The sequence below is a fragment of the Mastomys coucha genome, unplaced genomic scaffold (genome assembly GCF_008632895.1).
Source record: "Mastomys coucha isolate ucsf_1 unplaced genomic scaffold, UCSF_Mcou_1 pScaffold22, whole genome shotgun sequence".
NCBI lineage: Eukaryota > Metazoa > Chordata > Mammalia > Rodentia > Muridae > Mastomys > Mastomys coucha.
The window spans coordinates 231,030,890-231,042,171 of record NW_022196905.1 but is presented as its reverse complement, the minus strand read 5'-3'; positions in this window follow the sequence as shown (position 1 = coordinate 231,042,171).

The window sequence follows — 11,282 nt, the reverse complement described above, 5'->3', positions numbered from 1 at the left end:
TCATAAAGAATGGCCCACTGGGGCTGTTGAGATGGCTCAGCAGTTAAGAGCACTGGCTGCTCTTCCAGTGGATCACTGTCAATTCCAAGTACCCACATGATGGCTCACAATTATGTAATTCTATTTCCAGGTGATTCAAAGCCTTCTGACCTTCACAGGTCTCCTACATATACACGGTACCATAGGAATGCATGCAGGCAAAGTACCCATACCCATAAAATAGTAAAATAAAATAAATAAAATAAATAGAAGAAAAGTAGACAGAGAGAATGATCCACTATTCCCACAACCTGCATTTTCCCCATTTGTGCCCTCTCACCCCAGCCTGGTTAACTTTTGATTCTTCTTTTCTAGAATGTTCTAGAACTGAATGATGCTGCCCCTAGTCTTTTCAAATCAGCTTCTGCCACTCAGCAGAACAAACCCTGCTTCTCCTACTGCCTTCTTGTGACCTGCCAGCTCATGTATTATTAATGTTAATAATGCCTCCTGTCTTGATGAGCCAGTGTACACTGATTCATATACCTGTGGGGGAACATCCCAACTATTTCCAAAGATAAGGTGTCTTAGGTAGGTTTGCCTTGCTGTGAAGAGACACCATGATCTCCATGAAAAAGGCAACTTCTATAAAGGACAACATTTAATTGTGGCTGGCTTACAGGTTCTGAGGTTCAGTCCATTATCATCATGGTGGGAAGCATGCCAGCATCCAGGTAGACATGGTTCTGGAGAAAGAGCTGAGAGTCCTGCATCTTGCTCTGAAGGCAGTAAGGAAGAGACCACTGTGTCCCACACTGACCAGAGCTTGAGCATATATATTACCTCAAAGCCCAGCCTCCACAGACACACTTCCTCTAACAGGGCCACACCTCCTAATAGTGCTACTCCCCACGGGCCAAGCATTCAAACACATGAGTCTATGGAGGTCATATTTATTCACATCAGCACAGATGGGTTTTAAAATAGAACTCAAAGAAGTCACTGTTTCCTTCAACACACCCCTGCTCTTTTTCAACCCAAGAGCAATGCTGGGTACTCATCAAGACAACCCCTTCAGCTCTTCATCCAGAGATACCCTTCCCCTTCACTGGTGGGAGCACGTTCACCTGAAGGTACTGGAGATGAAGTTGAACTCAGTGTCCTGAAACCATGGGGCCAACTTGCTTGGGTGGAGATTGGACCAACACAGAGTAATAAATCTCCGGTTGTGGGGTGCGTGTGAGCAAATCATGGCAAAGCTTTTCAGAAAGAAATAGCACTCTAATGAAATTTCCCTAGCTTCATTTATGATCTGTCATAATTCTTACCAGGATGGAGTTTATTGGAAGAATTCCTTTGTCTTCCTGCTTCTCTGGTTCTTCACAAGAGAAGAAAATATTAACTTAAATGGAGCCAATTTGGATGACTTGTGGGCTTTGGAATGTAGAATGTCCATGCTGGCCAGGATCACCTCCTGCTCTCTTGTACCTACCAGGCTAGAAAAGAGGCCAAAGATACCCAGGGCTGGCCTCAGATCATGTTAGCCAAGCTCTAGATGTCCTCATCTTACAGGCTAAGGATCAGAAGACAGAGAGGTGTAGAAGCTGGCCCATGGCTGCACAGCAGAGCATCTAAAGCCACAACATCACAGTGCTTCTTGCCTTCTAGCTCTTAAACACATTTTTGACTATTTTACTGACCTTACTGGCTTCCAACCTCCATGGACTCATGGGCTCATTTTGTCAGCTTTGGATCCAGGACTTCAGGGCTCATCTCTCTATGATTATGCCTACTAATCTTCCACTAACCAGTGTTGAAACCCAAGTTCTGCTCTGGCTTCCAAGAGGCTAGGGAAAAAGGGGAGGTTCTGGCCATCTGACAGGTCTGCCTTTCCCTAGAGAGTCAGTGCCTGCTCATCTTGCAGAATTTAGCTCAGTTTCCATGTCCCTTGGAACTCAACCTCCTCCATTCTCTGCCTGTCCAACAGATGTTGGTCTAGCTGGGTGCAGTCATTCAGTGACAGCCTCCAAACCTCAATGGTTCATCTCAGTAGAAGTTTATCTTTCACTTAGGCCAAGAACCCTGCAGGTGCAAGCAAGCTCAGTGGCTCCACATGGGAATGGAGTTATTTCTATCTTGCACCTCTGACTTCTTAGCATAGGTCCCTCAAAGGGAAATAAGAGACCAGAGAGTGGTCCAGTGAAATAAAAGTTCTTGCCACACAGGCCTGACTTGAGTTCTACCCCTGGAACCTACAAAACACAAGATACAGTGGCCCAAATATTTATGTCCAGCACTCCTGTGGTGAAATGAGAGGCAAAGACAGGAGCATTAGACAAAAGCTCAAGGGTCAGAAAGCCTGGAATGTGTGGAAGTGAACAATAGTATACCTTGCCTCAACCAGGTACAAAGAGAAAACTGATACCTGCAAGTGGTCTTCTGAGTTCCATATATGTGTTGTAGCACACACATGCCCTCCTACAATAATGATAGATAAAAGTTTAAAAATTGTGGAAAAGTTTTAATGGCTGTGTATACTCACCTTTTGTTGGTAAGTGTACAAAATCCAATCGTGACCCCAAAGAACTGGGATGGCTATCTCCCAAAGAGTCAGGCAGAAGAGGGAAACTGGAGATGAATGAGAGCAGATAATGTTATTTTTCAAAGTGGGCCAGGCTTCCTTTCGGTGCCCTCATGGCAATACACCATTCTTTATGTAAGTTTAGGTTTTAAATTTGAATGATTGTATGATAGGTGCCTGTCTTTCTCCATAGAATGCAAGGCAAGAACTACATTCAAAACTGCTTGGTGTTGAAGGAAAAAGTGAATGGTTGCATGTACAGTAGGTGGCTGGGTGGGTAGAGAGATGAGGGGATGGATGGATGGGTGGATAGATGTGCGGATGGATAGAGGGGTGGATGGATGGGTGGATGCATAGGTAGATGGATAGATAAATGGATGCATGGATGGGAGGGTGGGTAGATAGATGGATGGGTGGATGGATATATGGACAGACATGTGTGTAAATGGATGGATGTATGGCTGGATGGTTGGATGGATGGATAGATGGATGGATGGATGGATGGATGGATGGATGGATGGATGGATGGATGGGAGGGTGGGTGGATAGATGGATGGGTAGATGGGTGGATGAATGGATGGGTGGGAGGGTAGATGAATGGGTGGATAAATGGATGAATGGATGGATAGGAAGGTGGATAGGTAGATGGATGGATAGATGGGAAAATGGGTAGATGGATGGATGGATGGATGGATGGATGGATGGATGGATATATGGATTCATGACTTGGTAGGTTGATGGATGGATAGATGGATAAGAAGATAAGCAGGTGAATGTATGAATGTATGTATATATGTATACATATATATTGTATGTGAATTGTATATATTCATATATTATATATGAAAATGTATAATAATTAGTATCATATTTGAATAATTCAAAGAGCTACTTTTATACATAATAGGGCAAAGTTACCTAAGAGAAATTGTAAAATGGTCTTAACTGTAGTGAAAAGGTTAGAAAGAGGTCTACACAACATCTCCACTAATGAAAAAAATATTTTCTGCATAGACCAGGCTGGCTTCCACCTTGGTCCAGCTTGGGACCATCCTCCTACCTCCTGAGTCTATCTTCCTCCTTCTGTCTCTTCATTCCCCCCTCCTCCCTGTCCCCAGATCCTTGTGGAAATCCTCTGAGTTTATGTACCATGAAAGTTTCAGATTTGGCTTTCACAGAATTTATTCTGTGTATACACACACACACACACACACACACACACACACACACACACATATATATATATATATATATATATATATATATATATATATATACACACATGTATATATATGGATGGATAAATGTGTGAATGGATGTGTATATGGTTCCATGGCTTGATGAGTAGATGGATGGATATTGGTAGATAAGCAGGTAGATGGATGAATGTGTGTGTGTGTGTGTGTGTATGTATAAATAGGTGGATGGATGAATTTATATATATATATATATATATGTATATGTACATATGTATATATTTGTACATATTTATTTATGAATGGATTGATAAATAGGTGAATGGGCAGATGGATGGATGTATGGATGGATAGATGGATGGATGGATGGCTGAGTGTGTAGATGGATATATAAGTAGATGATGAAGGCATTCAAGGGTAGAAAGCCCTTTGTATGAAAGGTGACACATTCATACATCAATACTAACTAGGTATCTTTTGTGCCCTCTATTTTAGAAAAGATATAATCTAATAAGGTTTAATAACCATTTTCCTTGGAAACTTCAAAGACTCTTTAATATCACTAGAACTTCATAAATAATCTACTTATACTTGTAGCTCTGATACATGATGAATGCCTGCCCCAAGAGATGGGTTAACTGTTAGATGGAGATTCTAGCAGTGGCCAGAGGATTGGTTGAGTACTTGGATATCTGACAGTCTTCAGAGGCCATGTAGGCCTCTTTTTTCTTCAGTGTTTAACATAACTCTAGCACAAATGGAGCTGTCTGTCACAGGTGTGGTCATCAGGAATGCCAATGATATATTCAAGTTCCCTGCCATTCAGGTACATCTATATGCCCCAAGCTCAGATAGGTAACCTTTGACTTGCTTTGGCCAATAAGCTACTACATGACTTCAGGAAGAAATTTTGAGTGTCAACATGAAGGTTGCCCTCAACTTCCTTCCCCACACAGCTGGTAACAGTCCAGAGAAACCAGTTCAGTGGCCATCCTCAAGTGAGGAACCTGCAGTGGACACATCTTGAAGAAACACTGCCTTTATCAGGTGATGATATGCCAGATCTCTGGGTCTCTCCTGACACGGATTGTTACTCTAAAACTTGGGTTTCAAGGCTGACTTGGGGATTCTAGTACAAGCCAGTCCCAGAGTGACAATTTAAGGAAGGCCTTGTGGAACACAGGCCTAGAGCATGTTCTTTGTAGTCAGCCAGTCCTGGGCTGACATCCCTGCAAGGACACTCAGAGCTTGAATGTCAGAGGATGAGTTGGGGAGAATTTCTGGTCCTTTTTTTCAATTTTTGCAAAAGAGCTAGAACCTATTTTATAGACAGTGGTGAGGTATGTGTGTGAAAACACAAAGAGCTCAATGAGCAAGGTGACAGACATTTCTGAACCTCCATGATATGGGTGCATACAGGTGATGGGGGGCTTGACCACAACAGCCAGGGGAGTGACTTCCAGTGCTTTACCCCTCTGCTCCATTTCCACTTCAAGTGGCATTACAACACACCTACTCAGATGAACCTGTTTGTTCTAGAAGGACGTGTGTTCCAGCCAGGGACCGGGGGACCAGGGTCAGCACTTTCAATCAGTTGCATCTACTGTACCATCCTCATGCCCACCTGGCCCCTGTGGTTTGTCTCCATGGTCACTGCTGCACCTTCCTCTAAGCAAGGCTGTCTCTGTCCAAGATCTCCAATGACCACAGCTGGGCGACTCAGAAGATGATCTTGCCGGCCTCCTCTCTCATGGCTACAGGAGGCCAGGAAGGCCATGTGTCCCCTCTGGCCAAGGTCTTGCTCCTGTGGGAACAGGGACACAGTTGTTTTCAGCTATGGACTTCTAACTTGGTTGTGGGACTACCCTATTCAGGACCTTCACCCACCCTCGAGGGTTCCCCAAGCATTCCTCTTGGTTCCTTCAGACCCTTGTTCACCCTAGGAACTATTAATAGGATATTAAGGGACAGTAAATATATTTTTGGCTTTAAGCATCCTGGAGAACCCAGGCTCTGGACCCATAAATCAGATTAATCCTTCACACCTTCCTCCCAAGATGGCAAACACCATATGGCAGGGCCTCCTGAGAATGAAGGAGGAGTCGCCAGGTGCCAGGGGCTACCAGGTCCATCACCCAGTCAGTGACTCTCACTGGAATTTTTCCTGCATTTGCTGAGAACTAGAAAGCTATGGGCTCTTTGCTAAGTAATATCTTCACCTTGGGTTCTCCTTTTAAATCCTCAACTATTAACATGCAAAACGTTCACTTAGTATGTTGCCTGAAATTACCTTTCCTGATCTAAGCATGCAACCTTCCTGCTTTCTTTCAACTCCTGGTTGATTATGGTCTCTGATATATGCCAATATGTATTATTATTGTCGTCGTCATTGTCATCAGCAGCAGCAGCATCGAGTCTGAGAAAGGGTTTCTCCTCATAACAGCTTTGGCTGTCCTTAAACAGTCTGTAGAACATGCTGGCCTCAGGCTCAGAGATCTGCCTGTTTTTGCCTCCTGCTGAGATTAAAGGTGTGTGCCACTCCTGCCTGGCATCAGTATGGATTTTTAATTAACTGTCAATGTGCGTGAACTTAATTTTTCTTTCTTATTCCAGTTGTCTGTGATGGCTACAAATTACTACCCACATCATCACTCGAAGACAGACTTCAAGCTCTTGGGGGGAAGAGTATCACCATTTTTATGGCTCTAACTGAATATCCCACACCAGAGACTTCATGAAGACGAGAGGCTCATGTGTCTGGAGACTTTAAGTCTACTGGCCTGCCATGGCATTTGGAAAGGCTTCACCTCTATGGAACATAACACCTGTGAGGGTATCATGTGCCAAAGAGAGCAAGCTTAGCCACTCGTTCAAGACACCGTTCTTAATCTGTGCATTGTGACCCTTTTAGGGGTCAAACAACCCTTTCACAGGGGTCACCTAAGACCACCTGAAAACACAGATACTTACATTATAATTCATAACAGTAGCAGAATTACAGATACAGCAACAAAAATAATTTTGTAATTATTACTGTATTAAAGGGTTGCAGCCCTAGAAAGGCTGAGAACCAATGTTCTAAGGCCACTCATACTATCCCAGGGGCATTACCATCAGAACCTTCTAGAATCCTAATGACCTCCTAAAGTTTCAGCCTCCAAAGCCATTAACGTTTGAATAACCTTCAGTTTGGGAGCTGTGGACAGCCACCCTCTGCCATCTGTCTGGGATCTGAACCCAGGATCTGGTTCCCAGTCTAAACTGCCCAGTAGAAACAAAGTTGGAAAAGTACCAGGCAGGTAAATTGGGCTCTCCGAACATTTGTCTTGCAGTTTCACCAGCCCCTGATCCAGTGTCTCCAAGATCATTCTACTTCCGGCAGGAAGAAACATCAGGCTCCACTCTCCCAAGATGGCTGCCATCGAGTCTTTGAAGAAACTTGTGCCACGCAATGTCGGGTTGGTTTCACAAGTACATAAACTAACAACAGAATCAAAGACACAAACAAGAACAAGCCTGTAATCGTGCAAGTCCGAGTCCCAAGGCGGGCTGCATGCCTCCGCCTCGCCTGTTTTCTTTGCGGGTGATTCCAGCACTGGCCCGGGCCATCTGTTCCTTGTTGTGGGTGGTTAAGTGAAATGGGCTGCCAATACAAATAGCCCACTTGAGGTTTGTTTGCATAAATTGTTTTGAAAGCTTCATGACGAATTTTCAGGATTACTTGCAGTGGTAGGGACCTCGGCAGAGGCGGAAATATAAATTTAGTGATGCCAGTTGGAATCTATTAATTTGCTCACAGCCCATCACCCTGGCTCCACCGCTTAACCAACAATGTGACCTCGGGCAGGTGAATTAACCTCTCTGGTCTTTAGTTTCTTCATCTGCTCACTAGGAGGTGGTAAGGTAGCATTCACTTTATGGGATGGTGAATTTGAAACTAGGTAATGCATAAAAAGAGTCCAGCATTGAGATCAGGATGAGAGGTGTGTGTAATGAATTTTTTTTTAAAGTGGGTTTTTTTTGTTTTGTTTTGTTTTGTTTTTTGTTTTTTTGTTTTTCTGAAGTGAGAGAAGAAAGGGCACATTTGCTATGCAAAGTCCAATTACTAGGTGTTTCCCAAATGCTTGGCGTTTGTCAAGTTGTTTTCCTGAGCCTTGGATTTTAAGTTCAGAGAATGGGGCAAATAGAGATGCATGAAGACCCTAGATCCCCAAGCCTACAGTCCAGGGTAAGATCTCACTGCCACCTCTGGTTATTGCCCCAGGAAGGTCTTAGCTAGCCTCCTAGGAGTTCAAGCTCTCAGGTCCAGGAGGGTGGCCACACTGTGTCCTGGGTTCCTTCGCCAGTGCCAGGACTTATGAAGCAACCCGAGACTCCTGGGAACAGCTAGGGTAACCTGCCCTGAGTAGGGAGGGTGAGGCTCCCAAACAAGGGAGCATTTAGCTCACAATGTCAGCAGGATGTTGTGCATGACTGAAGCCAGGGGTCTTATCCTCTGGGACTGTTGGGCTTTGAGGGACCCTTTGGGTTGTTGAAGGAACTAGTCCATCTTAGGTTTACAATCTTAGGGTAAGAGAAAGAGACAAAGAGGCAGAAGGGGCCAGCACATAGGCACGGACACGTGCATGCTCACCAGAAACAAAGCAGGTGACTAAGTAGAGGGACTAAAAGAAGCAGACAGGGTGACAGAGAAAAAGAAGAGAGGAAGGTGAGAGAGGAAAGACTTAGAGAGATGCACAAGAGAAGAAGAGATGAAGAGAGGCAGCTGAAACTCAGAGAGACAGACAGACACAGAGTAGGTGATGACAGACAGAAGCAGAGACACCTGTGCAGGTCGAGAGAGAGAAAGAGAGAGAGAGAGAGAGAGAGAGAGAGAGAGAGAGAGAGAGAGAGAGAGAGAGGATCTGAGGCATGCCTGCACAGAGAGGAGGGAGCCTGAGAAAAGGACACCACAGAGGAGTTCAGTGGCCCCCACAGATTCAAAGCCCAGGGCAACAGAGTGGTACTCACATGCCCTGGGATCTGTGGACCCAGAGATCGATCAGCAGGAGTCATACAGGCCCACTTTGCCTCTCCCCTGCCAGCTCTCTCTCAGCCCCCATCCCTGCCCCACTGGAAGCATAATGTCTGCCTGCAGGGAGCTGACCTGGTCCTTTCATCTTCTTGTAAGGCAGGCTAGGAGCTGCCCAGATGGAGTGGAGGTTTGGGCCTGTGGCCATGCCAGTCAGAGCATTTCCAATGATGACAGTTAAATTGTCGGGGCCTCTGTTCTTCATTTACATCACAGACTCGAAGGTCCTGCGGACCTCCTCTAAATGGAAGCCAGCTGCCCCATCCCATAGGCTGAGTGCTTGCCTTGCTTCAGCAGGCCTCTGACTTTCAACTTAAACGTACCCCCTATTTTGACAAGCCAGAGTGCTTAACAGTATTTTATTGTGTGATTTCACCAAACTCTAGGACTTTCTTCTAGCTTGGAATAATGGGCCAAACCTGGATGGGTTTGCTTCTCTGAGTGAGCACTGGTGTTGGGCTGCAGGTAAAGCACCAGGTCCACAAGCGCTCCTCCTCCGAGGTGACAGGAGCCCTGCTGTTGCAAAGCTGTTCTGGAACCCGCTTCCTTGCCAAGTGTGCAAAGCACTCGGTCACTAGCTGAGGTTTCCTGAGTTTCTGTTTTATGCTTGTCAGAGGTGACAAGATCTAAGAGACATCTTTGGCTGTTGTGACCGAGTGGAGGCAGTGTCATACATAGACATGGGTCAAATATTCTGCAATAAGTATGGCTGTTCCCTTACTACAGAGAGTGATTTAACTTAAAAAAACAAACCAACCAACAAACAAAAACCAATACTGTTGCTGCTGAGAAGTCTCAGTTCCACTGGGGGCAGACACAGTGGGCTATGTGACCTGGCTGGCCGGAGCTAGTTGTGCAGATTTTGCCATGAGCAGCTCCAGGAGAGGTGTGCAGTGTGATAGCCCTGCAGCTAGATGGGAGTACACATGCACATCTCACAGGCAGGGCAGGGCATGCTGGCTCTGGCTGCAGTGTAAGCAGCTTGGAAGGCCCTTGATAGAAAAGAGTGAAAGCTGGAGATGCATCTGCAACCTAGTAGGCCTTGGGCTTGCAAATCTCAAGAGCCTCTGGATGCTTGGGAGCAGGAAATGAGACCCAACGCTGTACTCTGGGAAGATCGAGGCAACCTGCTGCACAGATAAATGTCGTTATGGGTGGAGAGAGACAAGGGGCAGTTGGTGACAAGTAGACAAGGAGAAAGAAGGTCCTAGCAGGATGGGACCAGGTGGCACAGATCCACATGTACAGGTGCATTCATCCCTTTTCTATTGCTGTGACGATAGGATGGCCAAAGCAACTTAAAGAGCAAAAAAATGATTTGGGGCTCATGGCTTCAGGCGTTAGGGTCCACGGTATTGGACTAACTGATACCAGATAGTTCAAACAACCTCTGAGAGTGCGCATCTTGAACCATAAGCAGAAGGTGGAGGGAGCCAATTGGGGATAGTGCATGACTTTTGATTCTTCAAGAGCTCACAGTGACAGATTTCTTCCAGCATGGCCACACCTTCTTAGCCCTTTCAAAACAGACACCAACTGGGGGCTTATGAGGGACATCTCATTCAAACAACCACACTGGTTAGACACTGGACAACAAGGCAGTTGGGCTGGTTCCATGGTCAGGGTCACGTTGCCAGGTCACGCCTGGTCTGACTCACAAGACACACCATCCATGAATGTAAGCATCCACCACTTCCACTTGGCCCACCTGCCCTGAGTCCTGGGTAAAATCATGGCTCTAAGTTATGTTCTGTAATATCCATGTCCCATGAGCCAGGACTATGAGACTCACGGGAATAGGTAAGAGGAAGGGACATAGCCCTACAGCCCCATTGAGTGTCTGGCCTATTTTACAAGCTTGGAGAAGCAGGGGTCTGGGTGTGTGCTTAGGAGGTGAAGGTGTGGACGTACCAGCCTGTGAGTACTGCTCTGGCAAGCACCCAGTGGCTAACACACAAGGTAGGTTTACAGGTCGGAACAGACCCTCTGCTGTCTCAGTGTCTGTGGCACCATTGGCTCCTGGCACCTTGCCTGAAGATGAACCACTCTCTACCATCTTGTATCTCAGCTACTAAACAGTGGATAAAAAGCAATGATGCCCTTACAAATTACCATGACAATCTGTGGATTTTATTTGTAATGGAATTGTATGTCTCAGTGGTTGTTCAGATGGCATTTCTGGGCTAGGGATGCAGCTCAGTGGTACAGTGCTTGTGTAACCCATGCAAAGCCCCAGATTCCATGCTCAGTCCTGCCAAACCAAGCAACCGACACAACCCCTCCCCCAAAGGAATTGAATTGAAGACCTTGTGGTGTGGCTTTAACAAAGGGAGCCTCTGGAGTAGCCCCTCCCTAATTAGAAACCCACTTCTGCCTCTCAAGAAATAGTAAAAGCCGGGCGGTGGTGGCGCACGCCTTTAATCCTAGCACTTGGGAGGCGGAGGCAGGCGGATTT